The 23012-nt window shown below is 31.7% G+C and overlaps 3 long non-coding RNA genes across 3 annotated transcripts; all 3 read right to left on the bottom strand.

Moving 5' to 3' along the window:
- Nucleotides 1–14501: 14501 nt before the first annotated feature.
- LOC140039944 (uncharacterized) lies at nucleotides 14502–18895 on the bottom strand. Its single transcript, XR_011842669.1, has 3 exons — nucleotides 18721–18895; nucleotides 17789–17885; nucleotides 14502–14543 (listed from the first exon to the last, which is right to left on the bottom strand). It is a non-coding gene; the product is annotated as an uncharacterized lncRNA (long non-coding RNA).
- Nucleotides 18896–19261: 366 nt separating this feature from the next.
- Nucleotides 19262–20141, bottom strand: LOC140039954 (uncharacterized). Its single transcript, XR_011842678.1, has 3 exons — nucleotides 20015–20141; nucleotides 19610–19684; nucleotides 19262–19338 (listed from the first exon to the last, which is right to left on the bottom strand). It is a non-coding gene; the product is annotated as an uncharacterized lncRNA (long non-coding RNA).
- Nucleotides 20142–20794: 653 nt separating this feature from the next.
- On the bottom strand, nucleotides 20795–21697 carry LOC140039953 (uncharacterized). The gene is made up of 3 exons (XR_011842677.1): nucleotides 21626–21697; nucleotides 21153–21257; nucleotides 20795–20875 (listed from the first exon to the last, which is right to left on the bottom strand). It is a non-coding gene; the product is annotated as an uncharacterized lncRNA (long non-coding RNA).
- Between the last annotated feature and the right edge of the window lie 1315 nt (nucleotides 21698–23012).

Genomic DNA, 23012 nt, shown 5'->3' with positions numbered 1-23012 from the left:
CCTTTACTGTTTGTAATTGTACTTTTGCTTATAATAATGCTAGAAAATATTGTTGACCCCTGAGGACGATCAAACATTGATAGAAACGTCGAACTCAACAGTTCTTTTCAGAATGCTAGAAGTAACTTACCGTATTTATCCAAATAAACACCCCGGGCATTTATTGTTTAGGGGTTTTTTAGATAAAAGTAGTAACAATAATTATGAATTTGAACACTACAGGTAATTATGAAAAAGCGCCAAACAAATTTTACAACGTTCATTAAAGATGTATTGTTCCCCTGAAAACTAATGTTTTTGTTGAATATGCCATTTTAATGTCACATAATAGTTGTTCACTTTGAACAAATATTGGACCAGAAAACAAATTATTTACCTGAAAAACTGTAATTTAAGACAAATTGGCTGCCAGCCAATGTGTTTTGGTTGAAATTAACCATTTATTTTGTCATTTATTAAGTAATAACATTATTTTTTTCATGTTTTTTCTCTGGAAGTAATTAACTTTGTTAATATAAAACAACAAAATAACATATTCAAAGTCCAATTTTATTAATCTTCATTTTTCTTGTTTTTTTTGTTTGTGGGGGGGGGGGGGGGGGTGGGGACAATACATCTTTAACAGTTATATATATGTTATTCTAGTTACATTATTTGTATTAGCTTATGTAATAATTTTGACAAATAATTCTGTACATAATTGAAAATCTTCAAATGAAAGCGAGTTGATTTATAATTTTGGAAAGTATAGGTTCTTTCTTAGTGTATACTGGGGAGCTGGAACCTGCTTGTAACATCCGTTAGACTCCCTAGCAATAGCCTGGCTTACTTCATTATTCACTTGTGTTAGGATATCTAGTATGTGATCGCTATGGTGGAATTTTTTCAAATTTTCTGTCAGCTTTGTAATGTACCACGATCCATAGGTCTTGCTCCTGTATGACACGTTGCCAGGTGCTGTGGCATATCCAAGCAGGAAATCAGCATTATCCGGGATAGTCTCTGTAGCAGTAGGTGGAGCATAGTCTGTTTCCATATTTTGCACGTGTTGCTCAGCTCGTCTAGTGCCTTGGCAGGCTTGTAGAAAGAATAACTTTGGCTTATTTGCGAGTGTCTTGCAAAGCCCTATACGAAATGCACTGGTTATTTCTATTATTTTACAAGGTTCTCCGTCAGTTCCATAAACTTTTCCAAGGTCACCGTGGGACAATATACAGCACACGAAACAATCGTACTTGGAATGATCCATTTTACGAACATCAATTATATTATTCATCATCTGTTCGGCAGTTACATTGCATATCACCGTAACAACAAATCCCAAGTAGCTGAAAACATGATTCAGATTTGCTGTTGAGGAATTAAATTAATTTAAATGTTATCAGTCCATTAATTCAGTACAAACTAAAAACAAACTAAACATTATTATCAAAATGAACAGGAAGGCATTACAGTAGTCGCTATTATAACACGCCTGAGTTTATCCTTGTGGGATCTAATACCTGGACTAAATTCTAAGAATCTTTTTATTTATTTTACTGTTCTTTTGTGTGTTATATTGTTTATTATGTAATATCTAGAAATAGATGTCAAGGAAGATAAGAAAGATGATGACATGAGAATTGATCAAGTAAAAATAAATGTGAAAAAGAAAAGTGAAGTTAAAGGCACCTGCTCAATCAGAAAGTGTTGATATAAAACCAGTTAGTCCTAAAAAGTGATCTAGTTCAGTCTTTGATTGTAATTTAATTAAATACTATGGGCTAACTGTAGCTAGCTATGACACCAGGGAAGAGTGAAGTGAAATTCCAATATTACATTTAAAGACTCCTAAAATTGAAAGTAATATACCTTCATCAACCTCTGAACCTTTTCTTTCTTTTAGACTCTCTTTAGTAAACTGCATATTGTTTATAATGAGGCATATTCCACGTGGAGAGTTGGTCATACTGTATTTCTTAATCTGCAATCCTATTATAGTAAAAATAATAAATTAAATTAATCCTATGTAGCTTCAATGAACTTGAATAAAATTATTATGTAATTTTTTTATATCTACAAGGTAGTACCGTATTTATTTGATTATACATGTTATCATATTACACAAAAAAAAATAAACGCTACCCTAAAAACCCTTCTGAACAATGCCCGGGGCATTTATTAGGATGAATTCTGAAAGTTACATCTAGCATTCTGAAAAGACCTGATGTCAGGTCGACGGTTCTATCAAAATGGGGTCAACAATTGAGTGGCGATATTAATCTAAACAGATGTGCATTATGTAATGGGTACGCACATGCCCAATGTTCTTCCATAGAACCAGAATGGTACTGTACGTCATGTAATATTTCTCTACTTCCGTTTAATCATATACTCAATGATGATGAGTTTTTACATGAAATAAAACAATTTCACGTAAACCAATTTGTTGATTTTGATCATCTAAATTCATTAAGTATTAACCCTTTTGACGTAAATACATCCATTCCTTCTACATGTAGATATCATCTCAGCGATAACTTTAATAGTTCAATTGAAAATATTAATAAAAATTTTAGTTTTATTCATTTTAATTCACGTAGCCTGGTAAAAAACTTTACTGAAATAACTGAATATCTTGAAACTCTTAATCACAAATTTAATATATTATGTTTCACTGAGACCTGGTTTAGTTCAAATACTGTACATACTTTATATAACATTCCTGGTTATACATTAATTTATTGTGATAGAGTAGATAAGAAAGGTGGTGGCGTCTGTCTTTATATTATGGATGATATTAATTTTAGAATGAGAGATGATTTGAGTTCTTTAATTAATAATGAAGCTGAAAATATCTGCATTGAAATAGAATTAAAACCAAAAAATTATATTTTCTCAGTAATATACCGACCACCAGAAAAATCCATAAAAACTTTTAATGAAAACATATCACTATTATTTGAAGTAATCAACACAGAAAAAAAAAGTTTTTATGCTTGTGGAGATTTTAATATTGATTTGCTTAAATTCAGTTCCCATACACTAACATCAGATTTTTTAAATTGTATATATTCAGCTAATTTATTTCCCGTAATAGACAGACCCACCCGTCTCACCCGTACATCTGCTACGTTAATTGACCATATCTACTCTAACAATTTTCATGAAGATATTTTTTCAGGATTACTGTATTGTGACATTACTGACCATTTACCTATATTTTTTATTTCTCATACATCCAAACCGTCTAATAAAATGAATGACCAAAAATATATATTTAAAAGAGTAATCAATGACACTACCACTTCATCACTAGGCATTGAATTACTAAATACTGACTGGTCAGAAATAATTTCGATTACAGATGACCTGGATAAAGCTTATAATTCTTTTCACACTAAATTTATGAACATTTATGATAAACACATTAGAATATGTAAAAAAAAAAAAAAATTTTCGCAAGCAAAACAAACCATGGATAACAAATGGCATTATCAACTCCATAAACAAACGAAATAAAACTATATAAAAGATATATACAATCTGGCAAAGCCACTGATAAAACTAAATATACTGATTATAGAAACAAATTAACTAATCTAATAAGAATATCACGTAGTATACATTACAAAAAGCAATTTGACACACATAAAAATGATATTAAGAAAACATGGCAAACTATAAATTCAGCTCTTGGCAGAAATATAAAAAGTAAACTTCCAACATATTTTTTAGAAAACAACATAAAAATTGATGACGAAATTCAAATTGCTAATAAATTTAATAAATATTTTGTTGATATACACTTTCACAATCAATTAACTCATCTCATTCAAACTTTTCAACATTTTTAAACCAACCCAACAATCACTCCATGTTCCTTTCACCAATCACTGAAAGAGACATAATTAATGCAACCGAAGAGCTCAAAAATAATAAAAGTCCTGGTGTAGATGAAATACATTCCAACGTTATTAAACAAATTTCTCCGTTTATTTCTAAAACTTTATGTCACATCTTTAACCTTTCATTTAAATGTGGGAAATTTCCTAATGCGCTAAAAGTTGCCAAAATTGTGCCTATTTTTAAAAAAGATGACCCCCATAAATTTTCAAATTATAGACCGATTGCTTTACTTCCATGTTTTTCAAAAATATTTGAAAAGCTAATATATGCTCGTCTAATTTCTTTTTTCACAAAACATAATATTATATACAACAATCAATATGGCTTTCGAAAATCACATTCCACAGATCTCGCACTTCTCCACTTATATGAAAAAATAACTAAATCACTTGCAAACAAGCACCATACTATCGGTATTTTTTTAGATTTGTCAAAAGCATTTGACACCATAAATCATAACATTATTATTTCTAAATTATCGAATTATGGTGTCAGAGGTCTTCCACTACTACTTTTAAAAGACTACTTATCATTTCGCCAACAATATACATCAATAAACTCAACCAATTCTCAACTCTTGCATGTTACCTGTGGGGTACCACAAGGGTCAATCCTTGGCCCACTACTCTTTTTAATTTACGTTAATGATCTTCCAAATGTTTCAAAATTATTTAATTTTATCTTATTTGCAGATGACACAAATGTTATTATTTCTCACGAAAACAAAAATAATCTTGTATCTATAATCAATAATGAACTTAACAAAGTGTCTCTTTGGTTTAAAGCAAATAAGTTATCATTGAATATTTCAAAAACTATTATTATTTATTTTTTTATTTTAATATTAATAAAAAAAGCTAACAGAGCAATTATATATCAATGGCAACCAAATAAAGAGAACAGAAAACTTAAAATTTCTTGGAGTCACTATTGACTCGGAACTAAATTGGAAACCTCACATAACATATTTAACTAAAATAATCTTGAGAAACGTTGGAATTTTAAGTAAATTGAAGTACATACTTCGTTTAAACATCTTATTTTCCTTGTATAATACTCTTATTTTACCCTATTAATCATACTGCAATGTTGCTTGGGCTACAACTGTAGATAAATTTACTGGATGCTGCCCCTGGACAGGTTCTGATAACACGAAAATTAATTCTCTCTTTAAATTACAAAAAAAGGCTATCAGAATCTGTTCGGGAGCACCTCCAAAATCTCATACTAAACCACTTTTTTATTCTCTCAATACTTTAAATATATTTGATATAAATAAACTCCAAACAGCTTTATTCATGTTCCGCCTAAATCATAATAAATTACCAACTCAATTTTACTCCTATTTTCAAAATTTTAATCATTCTTACAACACCAGATCTTCAACTGCAAAAAATCTGATATACGAAAAGCATACCATATTACTTAGAAGAACATCTTTTATTTACAATGGACCGTATATATGGAACAACTTACCGCTCAATCTAAAAGCAATAACCATCATAAATACATTTAAAACAAAATACAAACAAACACTTATTTCAAACTATTTAGAACATTAGTAATTCACAATTGCCTTTTTTTGTCTTTTTTGTGCCTTTTGTTTAATTTTATTTGTCAATTTGACAAAAGAAAGAAGTTTATTTTTGTTCTCTCACTTAAATTAAATAATTAAATTATTAATTATCTGGAGGACCAAACTTAAAGCCTTGGCTTAATGCGTCCTCCTCACACAATTGTTTTTTATTAATTTATGTTACTGTTCTATTGTATTGTATTGTGTGAAACAATAAACTTGAAAACTTGAACAATACTTTCTAGCAATATTATAAGCAAAAATACAATTACAGGCCCTAGCCTGTGTAATATCTAAGGTTTTAGAACATGTTCTTATCGAATTATCTGGTGATACTATAACTTCTGATGACAGACAATTTGCCTTTAAATCTAACCATGGTACAGAAACTTGTATTTTTGTTTTTAAACAAATAGTTGATCACTACTATCGTAATGGTAGCCCTGTCTATGTATGCTACCTCGATGCTTCTAAAGCCTTTGATAGGGTGAACCATTGGACACTTTTTAAGAAATTAATTATTAAAGATGTATTGTCCCTTTGACTAATTCCAAAAAATTTTTTTTTTTAAATTTTGAAAAAAAGTGGGTCATTTTGAAGTATCATAATAGCTATTAACTTTCACCAAAAATTAGTCGGAAAAAAACAAATAATTTAACCAAAATACAGTTGTTTTTTTGTTCAAAAAATCAATCAAAACATATCTCATAATGCAACGCACTTATTTGGCTACTCTGTATGCATAATCATAAAACTTCCTCGCGATCTGTGTGAAAACACCTTCTCAACCGTGACAAGTTGTAAACAATCCTAATTAGCATCATGCATAATGCATACTCATGGTTTGAAATCTTTGTTTACTTTCGCTTGCGACGATTTCCCAGATGAAATGTAATCTAATTAATTTACCTGTTAATTACGTAAAATTGTTGTTTTTGGCTCAAATTTTCGACTTAAAGTGAATAACTTTAATATTAGTTTGATATGGCCAATTTAAATTTAGAATATTTTTTTTTTCATTTTTTGTTTTTCAAGGGACAATACATCTTTAATGATACTCCATGTCCAATTGTTAGAGTACTAAAAGCTTGGTATAATATTCAGTGTTTCATTGTTAAATGGGGCAAATCCTTTTCGGAGCCCTTTCATGTATCAAATGGTGTTAGACAGGGAGGAGTGATGTCTCCCCATCTGTATAATATATATATAAATGATCTTATCATTAAGCTTAGCAACAGCAAAGAAGGGTGTGAGTTAAATAATATTAAATTTAACAACCTATCGTATGCAGATGATATGGTGCTTATATCACCTTCTGCATCAGGGTTGCAACATCTAATTAAAATTTCTGAATGCTTTGCGGCCAAAAATGATATTGTTTACAATGCTAAGAAATCATCTTGTATGATAATCTGTCCTAAGTCATGGAGGATTCAATTGAAACCTATTATTACCATTAATGGCAAAAGCTTATGTGGACTCAACCACATATCTTGGTCATGTTATATCCTTGGATTTATGTGATGAGTTTGATATAAAGCGGCAATACAGATCTTTGTGTATCCGAGCTCCTTGGTCAGAAAATTTAGTATGTGTTCTATCAATGTGAAATGTGTTTTATTTAGAACATATTGTGTAAATATGTATTGTGCTACATTATGGTGCAACTATAATCAAGGTACCTTGCGATCTCTCCAGGTATGCTACAATAATGGTTTAAGAATGTTGTTGCAAAGGCCTCGACATTGCAGTGCCAGCCTCATGTTTACGGAATGTAGAATTCCCTCTTTTTATGAATTGTTAAGAATATCAATATATGGCCTGATATGTAGACTTAATGCAAGCAAAAATATTTTAATCTCAACGATTATAAGCAATGTCTTAGTTAAGTCGAAGATGCTCTCCAGATGGAATGCCATCCTGAGATGAGTAGTAGTAATTTTGTTTATTTTATTTATTTCATTTATATGTAATTTACTTTCTATGGACCAGAGTTTCCGAAATAAAATATTGAATGAATGAATGTAAAGGATTTGTTTTAAATCCTATAATGAAACAATTTAAAGCATAAGTTATTGCATAACATACTGTCCAAGGATAAGTTGTGTAGAGATATGTTTTTTGTTTGAAACAATCACGTTAGTAATTTATAGTATTTCTGGTCATCTCTTAACCAAATTTTATATTAGAATGAATGTAAATATGTATATTTCAAACAATTTGATACAAAATTTAGTTTCTACGACCAGTACTTAGAGAGACATGAAAATGCCCTTGTATGTGGGTCAAAGGTCGGAAATGGAATTTCTGATCATTTTTGACTAAAATTCCCCAAGACTGAATATGAATGCATGCCTTCTGAACATTTTGAGACCAAAATTGACTTGCTGCGACCAGTGGTTGCCGAGATACAAGTACCTATTTATATTTCTTCATATAACCCTTGACCCTGACCCTTTGACCTTTTGTAACATTTAAAAAAATGTGTAACAAATAACAAAATGTATATTTCGAACAATTTAAGACCAAATTCAAGTGTCTACAACCAGTAGTTACAAAGATACATACATGCCATGGGGTGTGGGTCAAAGGTCAGAAATGGCATTTCCGATCATTTTTTAAATGTCCCATTAGACTGAATATAAATGTATACCTTCTGATCAATTTGAGACCAAAATTACCTTGCTGTGACCAGTGGTTGTCGAGATTTAAGGACCTATTGGTGTTTGGTATTATAACCTTTCACCCTGACCTTTTGCCACATTTTCAAAATGTGTAACCAAGCCAAAATTGATTGTTTGACGACCACCCTAAACAAATTTCTGAAGTCAAATTGTCTGGACCTCAAAGTGCATACGAAAGTTGATCTAGCTACTAGAGTAAATACAATTAAAACAAACTTGAATTTGATAACAAAATATTTCGTTGTTACGCCGAACAACATTATCAGTGCAATGAAATATGGTCTTCGGTGGTCTAGTATAATATCTTTATCCAAAGCTCTAGAAAAAAAATCTGTAAAAGCAGCAGCTGATATAAACTACTTTAAAAATTGCAAAACGTTCAACATGTTTCCAAACTCAAATACTAAACTGTGGTTTTTAAAGACCATCAACAAAATGTGTATCACTTCAAAATTATGGTTTAATTAGCCATGACTATTACAGTTTAAATAAAAGTCCAATATCAACTTGAATTAAGTACCCATCTGCTGTGTCATTTCAGTTTTAAATTTTGACAAAATGTGTATTTCATTGTTCAGAATATGTACTTTCATAAACTCTTACTGTACAGTACTTTCAAAATGTTCCTTTGTATTGAATAAATGGAATTATCAAGCAGTAATGAAAAAAATTGGCATTTTTGTTTTATCAAGGTGTTAAAAAAAACAATATTATACGTATAATACATCATCGGCTGGAACTAAAAGCAAATTTAAAGTGAGAGAGGGAGGGAAAGTTGGCTGAAATTCCAACTTTTGAAAAATATATATAAAAAGGAAAAGAGGCTTCTAGAAATTTGTTTTGGGGAGTACAGTAATCTTGTATACAACGTTTAACATATGACTAGCCAAAAGAATCTTGTACAATAAGGCCATAATATCATAATAGTACCGTTGTTCAATGTGTATCATCTTGTTACACTGGCACAAAATTTACTGACTGGAAAAATAAGACGTTATACATGTACTCCTTTTCCTTATCTTCTTTAAGATAATTAGCTAAGGATTGTAATTCACCCAATCTTTCAATTTGAAAGATCAATTCCCTAACACGGTACAACTGTTTAATCCACTCCACTCCATTATGTCATTGCTCATTTCAGAACAAAATGTAATTAAATGTTGGCGCTTTGAGAATTCACAAATCTTGAATTTATTGGATTTATCTTTGAATCCTACAAATGATGGTACCGCTTTTGTTCAAAGCCATCTAAACCACACAAATAGACAGCTTCAATAAGAACAGTCACATCACTTTCGGTGGGCCAAAAAGTAGCTGGAACAGACCATATGCATCTTTTCCGTTCTCAATTTTAAATTAAGGTTGTTTTGCTTTGGAACTCATTTAGCAATAATTTCAGTTGATTAACATTTCCATGTTTTTTCCAGAATAAATTAGCATCAACAATGAACTTTCTAAAGTGTTTTGTAGAATATCCTTTAGATATAACAAATTATTTTACATACAACATAATTAAAAATATAAATGTACTACACAGGTATAAAGAATAGTCTACTACTGACCCAATCATTTATCTGAGATTGTAACTTATTGTATACTGTAGGTTGGATTAAATAAGCATTCTTATATTATCATTATGAAATAATGGTGTAGGCCGTCCACTAATTAAACTTACCTGTACTTGACAATGGTTTAGTTGTTGAAAGTTTTCCTTTAAAAAAAAAGTGTATACATCTCATAATGTTTAAGGAACCTATGAACTGAAATTGGTATTTCATTGTACTCTAGGCAAGATAAGAAATAAATATTCTAATATTATACTAAATAGTAGTAATGTATTGCTATTAAACTTACCTGTACTTATCAGTGGTGTTGCTTGTGATGTTGGTTTAGGATTTGAATCTTTTCCTTTAAAAACAAGAGTGTATAAGACTCATAATGTTTATAAGGAATCTATGAACTGAAATTGGTATTTCATTGTACTGTAGGCAAGATAAGAAATAAATATTTTAATATTATACTAAATAGTAGTAATGTATTGCTATTAAACTTACCTGTACTTATCAGTGGTGTTGCTTGTGATGTTGGTTTAGGATTTGAATCTTTTCCTTTAAAAACAAGAGTGTATAAGACTCATAATGTTTAAGGAATCTATGAACTAAAATTGGTATTTCATTGTACTGTAGGCAAGATAAAAAATAAATATTCTAATATTATACTAAATAGTAGTAATGTATTGCTAATTAAACTTACCTGTACTTATCAGTGGTGTTGCTTGTGATGTTGGTTTAGCTGTTGAAAGTTTGTGAAAAAAGGAGTGTAAATTTTAAGGAACCCATGAACTGAAATTTGTTCAAACATGGTAGCATGATAGCACACAGTACATAACAAAGGCATGCTATTAAACTTACCTGTACTTATCAGTGGTGTTGCTTGTGATGTTGGTTTAGGATTTGAATCTTTTCCTTTAAAAACAAGAGTGTATAAGACTCATAATGTTTATAAGGAATCTATGAACTGAAATTGGTATTTCATTGTACTGTAGGCAAGATAAGAAATAAATATTTTAATATTATACTAAATAGTAGTAATGTATTGCTATTAAACTTACCTGTACTTATCAGTGGTGTTGCTTGTGATGTTGGTTTAGGATTTGAATCTTTTCCTTTAAAAACAAGAGTGTATAAGACTCATAATGTTTAAGGAATCTATGAACTAAAATTGGTATTTCATTGTACTGTAGGCAAGATAAAAAATAAATATTCTAATATTATACTAAATAGTAGTAATGTATTGCTAATTAAACTTACCTGTACTTATCAGTGGTGTTGCTTGTGATGTTGGTTTAGCTGTTGAAAGTTTTTGAAAAAAGGAGTGTAAATTTTAAGGAACCCATGAACTGAAATTTGTTCAAACATGGTAGCATGATAGCACACAGTACATAACAAAGGCATTACCAAATATCTGGTGGGAAAGCTCATGTCTTATTACTTTTATTACCACTCCTAAACACGTTATTTTCACCTCTACAATTTTATATCTCCATGCTCAACATATAGCTAGTTACTTCGAGTGCTGAAGTAATATCGTTTACACTTTTGCGATTGCATGTTTGGTGGAGTGGTGTTGTCTGAATCCAAATTGAGAGTGTCAAAATGTGTTTTTTTGCAATATAATTTTTCAAGCACTTTAGAGAATACATTTAAATTGTAGATTTCTCACTGACAATTTATTAATTAATTTGAAACTATAGGAGGAAATCTGTGCGAATCTCACCCAACCGAGATTCAGACCCACAACCTTCTGCTTGATATGCACATTTCCTTGTCATTAGACCACTGGGGCTTTCATGGTATTGTTCAAACCCGATTGGATAGCGACTCTTTAACACTCTTGGCGTGGTATGACGAAATAGCACAAGTCCCTCAATTGTACGCACGCGCACCAGAGATCAAATTGATACACCCTCATCTTTCAGTATCTATTCACGAACCGGGATCTCAGAAGAAATACTTTTATATATATAAATGTTGAATCCTTTGCTTGTTTGGTCCTAATTTATTTGGTGTTGTAAGACTATTAAAACTTGTTATTTTGTTTGATGTTTTTATCTGTGTCTATTTTAATTGTTATATTAAATATTTGTTCACTCATAAGCCATAATTGGCTGGTCTTGTAAACAAGAGTGTGATTAAATAAATAAATTAAAAAAATATAATCAATTCTGGGGTTTTCCGTTACAAAGTGGATTGTGCTCACCATTTTGTTTAACTGGAACTTGAGGTCTCCGTGGGAATATCCTATAAAGTACTTCTGCCACATCTCCCCGATTCTTAGATAATCCATCAACAATAGGTTTTCTTTCTAATATTTTCTTCAAATTCTTAATTGTAGATTTCTTATCTATCTTACACCATTCATCCAGAAGAGCTATTGTAGTACTTTCACATTTGCCCTCAAAAGACCTGCACTTTTCATCCAAGTCAATAGCTGCAGCAAATGCTCGGTAGTCATGTCCGTCTGGCAGGTATTGGTCAATTTTTGTTGCAACACCTATCAGGATGTCTGTTGGAATCCACTTAACACTACTCTCCCATTTAAGCTTGTCAAGGACTTCACGGCTGCAACCCCTAATAAGAATGTCATCAACTCGATCTTGAATAGAACTCTTGCTTACCAAACCATTGTTATTCTCTTCTGCTTTTATCAACTCATCTTGTGAATAAACTTCTGTGATTTCACTCGGATCTTCACATTCCTTAAGGCATTTACCACTTACATATTCTAGGCATGTGTATGTTTCTGGACAAGTCTTAGCTTTGATATCATTCACCTGATTGATTAATCTAAGAAGAACTTTGTGACATTTCTCAAGGAGTTGTTGATTTACAATCTGAAATTTGCAAACAAGCTTGAGAGTGACCTGCACAGAAATGGTCACTGCTTGTAGACTGGGAGACATCTGGATAATAAAGTCTACCTTTTCATCGCTTCCTTTCAGTCCATTTCTCCACAATTTCAATTTCCTCCCACTCGTCTCAGACGTAACTACCAGAAAAGTTTGAACTTTTGGGAAGAAACTGCTTGGGAATCTGTCAAGGAACGTATTTTCACAAGATATTCTTCTACTGTAAGATACAATTTCTGTTTCAGAACTTTTCATTGATGGCTTCCACACATCTGACGGCATTTTTGCTGGCAGCTTACAAGGAATCAACACTTTAACATGTTCTTCATCATCTTTCTTGATCTTAAAGCAGAATTCCAAATTCACAAGCAATTTAATCACTTCATCTGTGTTAGTCACGATGTCCTGAAACAGTTCATATATCTCATGTTTTGTGTATATGTCTTCCTCTGCCCTTTGAATCTTAGGATCTGGTGCCAGAAGACGCTCCAATAATTTATTGAACAGCCATTCAGGTGAAAGAACAACTTGATCATCTTTCAGAACACAGATCTGTAAAAAGTTATATTAATTGTTTATATATGAAGACATCAGACAGAATAAATATATCTTTACAAATTTAGTTGAATTCTTCCTAAAAAGGAAAGACAATTTAGCAACAAGACGTCATGCTAGGCCAATAGCTAGCATACGATATTTACCAGCTAGGCCTACAAAAAAGACCGTCCATGAGACGAAATTTGACGGGAGCTACTTAGCTAAAGCATTGCGTCAAAAATGGTAGGTCTAGTGTTTTTGATAAACTTTAGACAAATTAGTTTTTTATATACACATTTAATACACATACCGATATTTTAAGTAATTACCTGACCAGTTTTGAGTAGATAATCTTTGGCTTTATGTAAATGTTTCTTCTTTATTTTGCGATTGACCTCCGTCCTGATCAAGTCGTAGAACTCTGTCAATGACTTGACGGGAAACTTGTCTTTACACATTGCCAAATATTTTGAGACTTCTTCACATGCTTCTGGTACATGGCCTTCCTTCTATAGATTAATATTGAAAACAGAAAATCACTTTTACTGAAAAAGAAATATTACGCCTGCGGGTATAAAAGTAGATGAATCTCAAATGAGATAAAAATTGAATCAGAAAGCTATGAAATAGTTTAAATGCTATAAACTCAAATGCAATTACAGCTCCTAATATACATCTATTAAAAAAAATAATAAATGACCAAAGATAAGATATACTTGAAACTCTATGTTTTTCATGAAATCATTTTTTGTATAGTTTTTTAATCATATTTACTGTAAATGATAACATGTGTAAAGTAGTTTTATAGTAAGTAACGGCCTTGTGAAAAACACCAATCTGGTGATCCAAGTGTTACATCCGTTTTTAAATAAAGTTATTATTATATTATTATTATTAAGCCTTTTTGAAAACATTATTTCTTATAATTTTGGGTTACACTTCATAATTATTAAGCATTATTGACAAACTTTCATAAACATGAATGGACATACTACTGTACCTTCAGAAAGACCTTTGAACTTAAATCCCTCACATGCATTTTACAATCACCATTAATAATGGAATGTTTGTTATATACAATCACTTGTATTATCTGTAAATCCCTGTCTACACTATCAAACTTTATGTGACAAAACAATATGCTGTGCCCATATATGGACATGATGCTGTCATATAACTACCATATTTGGGAATTTCACTACCATATTTGGGCACATCACACTTTTTTTGTCAAACTAGTTTGATAGTGACAGAGACAGAGCTTTAGTTTCAGAAGAATGTTTACTTACCTCACCCAAAAGAGAATTTCTCTGGGCTCTTAGAGTCTTCCTCAATAAGCCCACTCCATTCTTGTTTCTGGCATCAACAGCTATGACCACATCTACAATATACAAATCCTTGAATTGTTCTTTCATCCGTTTCAAAATTTGTTCTGCCTTTTCTCTAGCAACTGTTGATTCAAATAATAACATACCAATATTTTCTAGGTCCATGGTTATACTGTACGCAAAGGATTATGTCTAATAATCAATTGTTAATGTTGAACATAGTGGTGTTGACCAGATTATATACTACTAATGGGAAATTACAAGAAACTGTCATGAAAGGTGAATTTTGTTTTACTATTCTGAGATTCAGACCTAAAACTAAGCATTTTGTGTTGGTCCAATGATGTTTGAAGTGTGTATTGTTTTTTAGTGTCTTGTATATTGTATAATTTATTCTAGTAGTATATTATATGGGTAGACACAACAAATTAGATTGCAGTAGTACGGTACATAATATACAAGTACAAATAGTAGAAAAAGGTGAATTTAGTATTGATAATTTCTAAACTTTATTTGCTACATTTTGGTAACTGCTCCACTTTAAAGATTCATTAGGGGTTTTAAGAAACACGACGGTAGGGGGAAGGACGACAGATATCCTGTGTTCGACATGCCTATGGTGATACAGCATAGGCCTAGCCTTCCTAGCTAGAGGTCTTGTATTCAAACGCTGTGTAAAATGTATTGCTTTTAACACAGCAATTTTAAAACAATACAAATGTATTTTGTTAAACAATTAAATTAAAAGTTCAAATGTTATTTAGAGTTTTGTTAGATATTTATGGGCTGCGCTCTCTATATACTTATGTATTCAGTCTGTTTGTTTGTCAATAAATTCCTCTTACAACGTGATCGTCAATGTGCTCATTTAATACGTTAACTAACTACCAGAATTACCATGGAATGAAGTAGCAAGTGACCTCTTTGAGTTTGAACGACAAGACTACGTAATAACCATTGATTACTACTCAAAGTACATCGAAGTAGAACATTTGCAGAAAACTGATAGCTCCAAGAGTGTGATTAAATAAATAAATAAAAAAAATATAATCAATTCTTAAAGAAAACAATTCAGTCGGCACGGGATACCCGAAAACTACTCATCAGCAGAGTTTACCAAATTCTGCAAAGACTACGATATACAGCACAGCACTTCTTCACCATACTGCCCACAATCAAACGGTGAGGTAGAGAGAGCTGTACAGACAGTAAAACGACTATGGAAGAAAAGCAATGACAAAAATCTAGCCTTGCTAGATTACAGAACAACACCACTAGCAAGCTGTAAATTATCACCCGCTCAATTACTAATGGGACGAAGACCACGAAACCTGCTTCCTACAGCCAAAACACTACTACAGCCAAAGTCATATGATACAACAGACATCAAGCAACGATTTCAAGCAGACCAGAGCAAACAGAAACACTACTATGATCAAAAACATGGCAACTCACTCCCAGCTTTGGCACCAGGAGATTCAGTAAGAATGACACCCCTGCCAGGATCAAAACAATGGCAACCAGCAACAGTAATTGAACATCACAATACACCAGGATCTTATGTAGTAGAACACAATGGAAAGAAATATCGCAGAAACAGAAAAGATCTTAAAACAGCAACAAGTGCAGCAAACAGATACTTTGAACCAGATCTCACATATGATTATAACACCCATCCAACAACCACCAAGACCAAACATTCATCAACGGAAACAACCATTCCCAAACAGAAAACACCAACCAATGCTAAACCTGATACCAACGAACCACCTAATCGGTTGGACCTGTAAATATTTTGTTTTAAAAAAAAAAAGAAAAAAAAAAGAACTCTAAAACATAACAAAAGGTAGACTTGCCCCAAGTCTGTATTTATTGTCTTTTTTTTTTTATTTATTTGTTTTTATTTCGACCGCGATTTTTGTCTGAAAATACAGACTTGTGAAACGCGTATAGAAATCGATTTGTAGACTGCAAACATCCGGTAAGAATGACGTAGGTGATCATACCGTATTTGGCTATATGGGGCGGGCGGTATGTAAATATGGATTTCGAATCAACCAATGATCATCTTGTTTCAAAATGAAAAAGATCGAGTACGTACAGTGCTGAATGTACGGTCGAGACTGTTGATAAAATCGTGTTTCCAAGTTGTTTTTTGTTATTAATTGTTTAGTCATTGGCCTAGGCCTCTTTCGTAGGTCCTACTCAACTCGCACGTATGACCTGCCAAATAAAACGCCAATAAAGTAGGCAGTAGGCCTACATGCCACCGGCACACAACAAAGCTACACCACTACACAGAACAGGACAGGGTCTGGTGGGAATTAAATCAAATTATCTCCGCGTAATAAATGATCCATATTCAATGTTTGATTTGCGGAGAAGCTAGCCTATCTTATCAAGACGAGTTTTCATGTTCTTGGGAAAAATCCCATCAAATGTTTACCAAACTACTAGGCATATAAAATCATTTCTAGCCTTCAGAAACTTTCATCAATGTACCAAGTACACGTTGTCTAAACGTAACACCATCTTAGTTGTTGAGTCTTTGAACTTCTGAAATATGAATATTAAAACGGTGTACGAGTGAGTAGCCAATCGCATGCAGCTGAAACTAGTCAACCGGATAATCGTATGCACCAAGAATTCTTGGTGTCAAACCACGTGACTTGTGCGTGTTTCCCCAGACGGAATATCCAAAAATCAAGTAGTATACGTATGAAACGCCATATGTGCCAAAATATTTATCTTTTTACTAATATTAAGACAAAACTCCGTCTGGAACCCAGACTAAACAAAAGGACTAAAGAAAGAACAAATTGCAAGATATACATTTAATCATAAAATGGAACTTTAAAATATATAATACTGTAGAAGAACTTTATTGAAACAGTACATAGTTTAACAAATCTGATATCTTAAGCATCTAAATGATATAAAGTTACTAATCAACATTTTGAACAAATTCAGCTGAGAAAAGAAGATGTTAGATATTTATGGGCTGCGCTCTCTATATACTTATGTATTCAGTTTGTTTGTTCTTCAATAAATTCCTCTTACAACGTGATCGTCGATGTGCTCATTTAATACGTTACAAGTTTCAAGTTTAATTTGAACTGTGTATTTAAGGCTACATGTACAGTACCATATTTCTAGTCGTAAATGGGAAAATGCCAACTTTATCGTCCTCACAAAGTTAAGACGTCAGAATTTCATGCAAAGCTCCACCCACTTTGTTAAAGCTGATTATTTTTTATTATATTTATATACTACTGTATTATTTTTTTATAATTATTTATTAGTAATGCCCTGTGGCTTTTGGTCCTTTTTCGTAAAGTCCCTACTAATAAACACACATTTTACTTACAATCAGTACTTTTTGCTTCATCAGAGTGGGTTGCAACAAGAATGATTCTAGGTCCCTTGGTCGATGACCTCATAATGAACCGTAAACAATCTTGAATCTTATTTCAAAACAAATGATACATTTGGATTAGTAACTATACTATGAATGTTTATGCATACAATACATGGTAAGGACATCTCATGTTTTATTAATTTTTTAGTATTTATTAACATAAGAAATGGAAATAATGCTTCTAGCATATTATTCCAATGAGAATCTGACGTTTCATTCCATGTAAAATAGACCTACTATACATCATTAAGCTACGTTCAGACTTAGCCCAAATTCAGTCTGCTGGCAAAAGAAAACTCTAGGAGCCCGTTCGGACGAAACAATTTACACATATGAAATGGTCGTGTGTTGTGTAAATTTTTAGATAAACCAGCTGTTTAAAAAACCAAACTCATGAGGTGGATTGTTCAATTACACCTTAACCACAAGCTGATTAACAGCAAGATAAGGAGCAATTTGACCTTACTAGTGTAAAAAAATGCACGAAATATGACCTTTGCTGGGTAAATTTTTTAGTTTACATGTGTACATTTTTCATCGTCCGAAACGATCACTGGTTTAGCTCTCAAGGGTATTCCACAGTTACACATGTAAACTGATTTTACATCCAAACACAGCCTAAGCTATGGTCCATTTATGTTATATCACAAATACGTTTTGAATAGAATAAGGAATACATTAGTATGAACAGGTTGTATCATAAATTTTTTAGGATTTTTAATCTGGCCACTGGAGTGTAATCCAGGCTTTGTGTGAACATAGTTTTATTTTTTCCACTTTTTACATACACTATCTTTTTTCAAATGAAAGACTGTATATGTAGTCTGATATAAATGACAATTGTTAACAATGATTTGATAAAATATAGGCAAAACTATTACCTGAGGACAAACAAATTGACTCTTCTCAATGTTTGTCACAATTCTATAAGCAATAAGGATGACAGAACTATGGACATCTGTAAACAGTGGATCTGTTAAGTATTTTTTCCCAAATTTCCGGACACTAAAAAAGCCTGCTTGGGGAATGCTACAAGTTTGAATGTTGATACCAGGTTTTGTTTGGATATTACTACCATTCTGAAATATATTCCAAAATGAATATTGCTGCAAGAGAGACAAAATAAATAAATTAACAAAACAAAGAATGTATAATTATTATTATACTGTGTTATTTAATACAGTAGGTACCACAGAATCCAATATTTATCAGAATATTGCAAACATAAATTATATAAAAATATTTCTTTTGATTTGGATTTTATTGCTTTTCTTCCTCTTTCCTTCTCACCACTTTTTAAAAACTTTTTGAATAAATTGAATTTATAAATACAGTATATAATTTCAATGTAATGTTTTAATATCATGGACTAGTCTTACCTCTTTTTTTAGAGTCTCAATCAAGGTAGTCTTGCCAACATTTTCCGGTCCAAGAACATACAACTTAACCTGATTTAGTTTATCATGTTCATGTACAGACACAATATTATGCTCAAATTTCTAAAAAAAAACATTAAACTAAATAACAGTAATAGTTCTTAAATAAAAGAAATATAACACATAAAAAAATTATTGATATCTTAATTTTTTTTTTTCTCTTGATTTTTGTATAGAATTTAAGAAATATTTTAATCTCTGTCATGGCTATTAACAGAATCATTCTGCTCATCAGAAAGAAAAAAAAGCATAATTGCATAATTGTCTTTCCCTGTTTTGGAAGCTCAAAATCCTGTGAAAAAACATTCATAATATTTAAAAAAACAGTACAAACCGATTGTTGTGTCTTCAGAAATTCAACAACTTCTTCATTGCCATCAGCAACTGCTATGATATTTTGTCCATCTTTCTGTTAAATCAGAAAAGGTAACTCCAAATAAAGACATGAAACGGGTGTTGCTTAATTTCATTTTGAATAAATGTATTGTAGGATATAGCTAGTTGTATTCAATAATCCTCTATTAACAGTTATTATTCTTATTATTATATCAAACAACTAAAAAGTAAGTAAGTGGCAGAAAACACAAAAGGGAACTAAAGCAAGAGCCAGTGTAACCAATATGTTGGGGTTAAAAGGTCATTCTTTATTATTTATAGGACACCTTCCCATTGGACCACTATTTAAATTTAACAAGTAAAATTCTTGACTAACTGAGCATTCATTTATATAATTTCATACATTTTCTTGGAGGAGTATCTTCTCCTTGTCTTCTTCATCTGTACATTTATAAAGACATTGTATCATTTTGGCTGCATCTTTGCCATTTAGGTTACGTACAACGGCAAACAAAGCATTTTCTTTTTCCTGAAATGAACAAAAGTAATGTAAAAACATTAATATGAACAATACATGAACATTAATCAATGTTCTAGAATTAATTTGACATAGTTGAGGGACTTTAATAGTAATTTTAACATTGTTTGTTTTATATCAGTACTGTCAAGAATTGTCAGGAGTAATTTAATTATGCACAAGTGTAATTTTTTTTAATACTTTTGGTTTTATTTGTCATGAGAAAAAAAGGGTAAGGGTATGTTCAGATCCATGGAGTTATGCTTTCGTATCGCAAGCATTGTCATATTATAATTAGCGTTGTAACAGCAAAGTGTTCAGATTTGCTTAACTAATGCTTAACGTACGTATCACCGATTTGGACGGACATCTGGTATGCAGGAGTAAATTTGATTGGTTAGAGGTCAAAATCGTTGATGCATAACTTTTGTATAATAAGCGGAGTTCACTTGTACCTTAAGCTGTCGTAACAAACGAAAGATCAGTGTCATAAGAGGTGGCTTCCACTTATCTTTTCCGTACCACCGCGTACAATACGAAAGCATAACTCTGTAGGTCTGAACAGGCTCTTAGTAAAAAGAACCCAATGATTGATACCAAGCATCTTTAACCATGTTATGTGAACCAATCCTATCCAAATTTTACCTCATTAATCTCAGCAACCTTTCTCTTCTTTTCTTTGATGAGTGTCTCACATACCTTCTGCAAGCCTTTTGCTGCAGCTGTGTACAACAATGAGTTGTCCTTCTATAAATTTTCATAAATCAAATTTACCATAAATTAACAACCATAAATTACGTAGAAACCCATTAATATCAATCGTCACTTAAATTTACATTTATTTTAGTTTAAAATAGTATGAATTTTCGAGTTACTTAAAAATTAAATATCATTATTATACTTTGTTGACAACTGGGGGTAACATTGTCCAACATGGCACACAAATAGTAGGCGATATAACCATGAAAATAGCAATATAATAACAAACTTTAAGCACTTTGAAAACAAATACAGTTCAACATACTTCATCCTTTGTATCAAAATGTGTTCCTTCGCAATTCAGAAGTTCTTCAGTGGTCTCCCACTTGGCTTGTACTTCAATAGCAAGACGAAGAGGAGTTCTTCCATACTAAAAGATGAAAATTGTGGAGTTGACTAATATTAGAAATAGTATGTTCTGCTACATTCAAGGATTATTTTACTTAGAAGAGAGAAAGAATGTTTATTTTACTTAGGAGATAAAAAAACCGAAAGTATTTTGTATTCCAATTTGTCATGCACATTCTTTGTTTCTACATTTACATTGTATGTTACATTTTCAATCTAACTACTATCTATTATCTATGCATGGGTCCAAAGTCATATTTACTTTTTACATCAGTTACAATGATAATGTGTCCTTATATATAGCATCCAAAGATTCCAAAGATTGCTGTGGACCTAAATGTTTTCAATTTATTATCATTTTCCTTACCATTATTATTATTATAGCCATACCTTATCTTTTTTGTTCGGATCAGCTCCTTCCCTCAATAGATATGAAATAGTGTCAATTCTATTCAATTTAGCAGCACAATGTAATGGTGTTTGCTGATGCTGTAAAGTAAACATTTAAAATGCATTAAACAGGGAGGTTCCATGATTAGTAATGAATTCTTAGAACTCTTAGGAAAAGTAACTGATATTAAGAGTATTAACAATTGTACTTATGTTTATGTTTATTGGAGGTCGAAGGTCACACCATTGCCGCTGATAGTGATTACCCTTCCTCAGAACAACTGTATTGTTTTGCCAAAAAGATTACAAATGACAAACCTTATTTGTTTTGTGAAGAAAATCTTCTTTATTTTTACTTAAAATGTATTTTACAATTTCAAGTTTACCGTTGGATGCTGCTACATGAATTGGTAGATCTGATTCTTTCTGAATAAAAAACAAGACAACAATAATTTGTGTTTTAATTGTTATCATAATAACATGACAAAATGCTTATAATACAACAAAAAACAACCTACTTCGGTATTCAAAAGCGATTGATTTTGTTCACATTCACGTTCAAAGATTTCTAAACATCCATTTTTCGCAGCATGAAACAATTTCTCTTTTGGTTCTGTTAATATTTCCTCTTCAGGTTTATAAGAGGTTCTTGGGGGGGAAAATAGAAAAGAAAATGAAAAAAAAAACACAAAAAACAAACAGCATAGGAGAGTGATTGTATGGAACAGATAGAGAGGATCTAGTAAGTCCAGGTCAAGGTAGGGCCTACATATTAAGAGATATTCATAATAATAGTCAATGAGTGTGCCTACAGCATTACTACTGTATATATAATATAATATATTATTGGTTAACTTACCTAATTCCAGCCATCTTGTCTAATTGACTGAATCATCATTTTAAAAAAAAGGCTGCATAAATTAATATGAAAAAAAAACTAAATTTAATTTATGTAGGTATATATTCAGTTTTCATAAATTGTCTCCACTACAGTACCACTTATCTAGGCTTACCCCTAGCTAGCTTAGTAGGCCTAGGCCTAGCCTAGTTAGTAGATCACCACACCGAAAGATACAATATATTCCCCACACACACCGACACTTTGTCCACTTATAATAGCATAGCTAGGCCTACACTCTACGTTTCTAGTTTTAGGCCAAGATCAACATGAACCGTTTACTATTTATTACAGGAGGGATAACTAATGATAATGAAGATAATTCGAGATACGGTACCTGCCAAGCTAAGACTGCTAGATCAACTCACGTCCGATCCGTAGTGAAGGAAGTAAAAAAGAATGTTTGCGTTTGTGATTAGTTTATCACGAATCAGCATTGAAGAATTGTTGGGAAATTCCCTTTTCGTTTATAGAGGGCGTGTCAGACCA

This window comes from Antedon mediterranea, chromosome 2 (genome assembly GCF_964355755.1).
Source record: "Antedon mediterranea chromosome 2, ecAntMedi1.1, whole genome shotgun sequence".
Classification (NCBI taxonomy): Eukaryota; Metazoa; Echinodermata; class Crinoidea; order Comatulida; family Antedonidae; genus Antedon; species Antedon mediterranea.
Note: the sequence above shows the minus strand (reverse complement) of the source record. Positions and strands in the feature narration are given on the sequence as shown.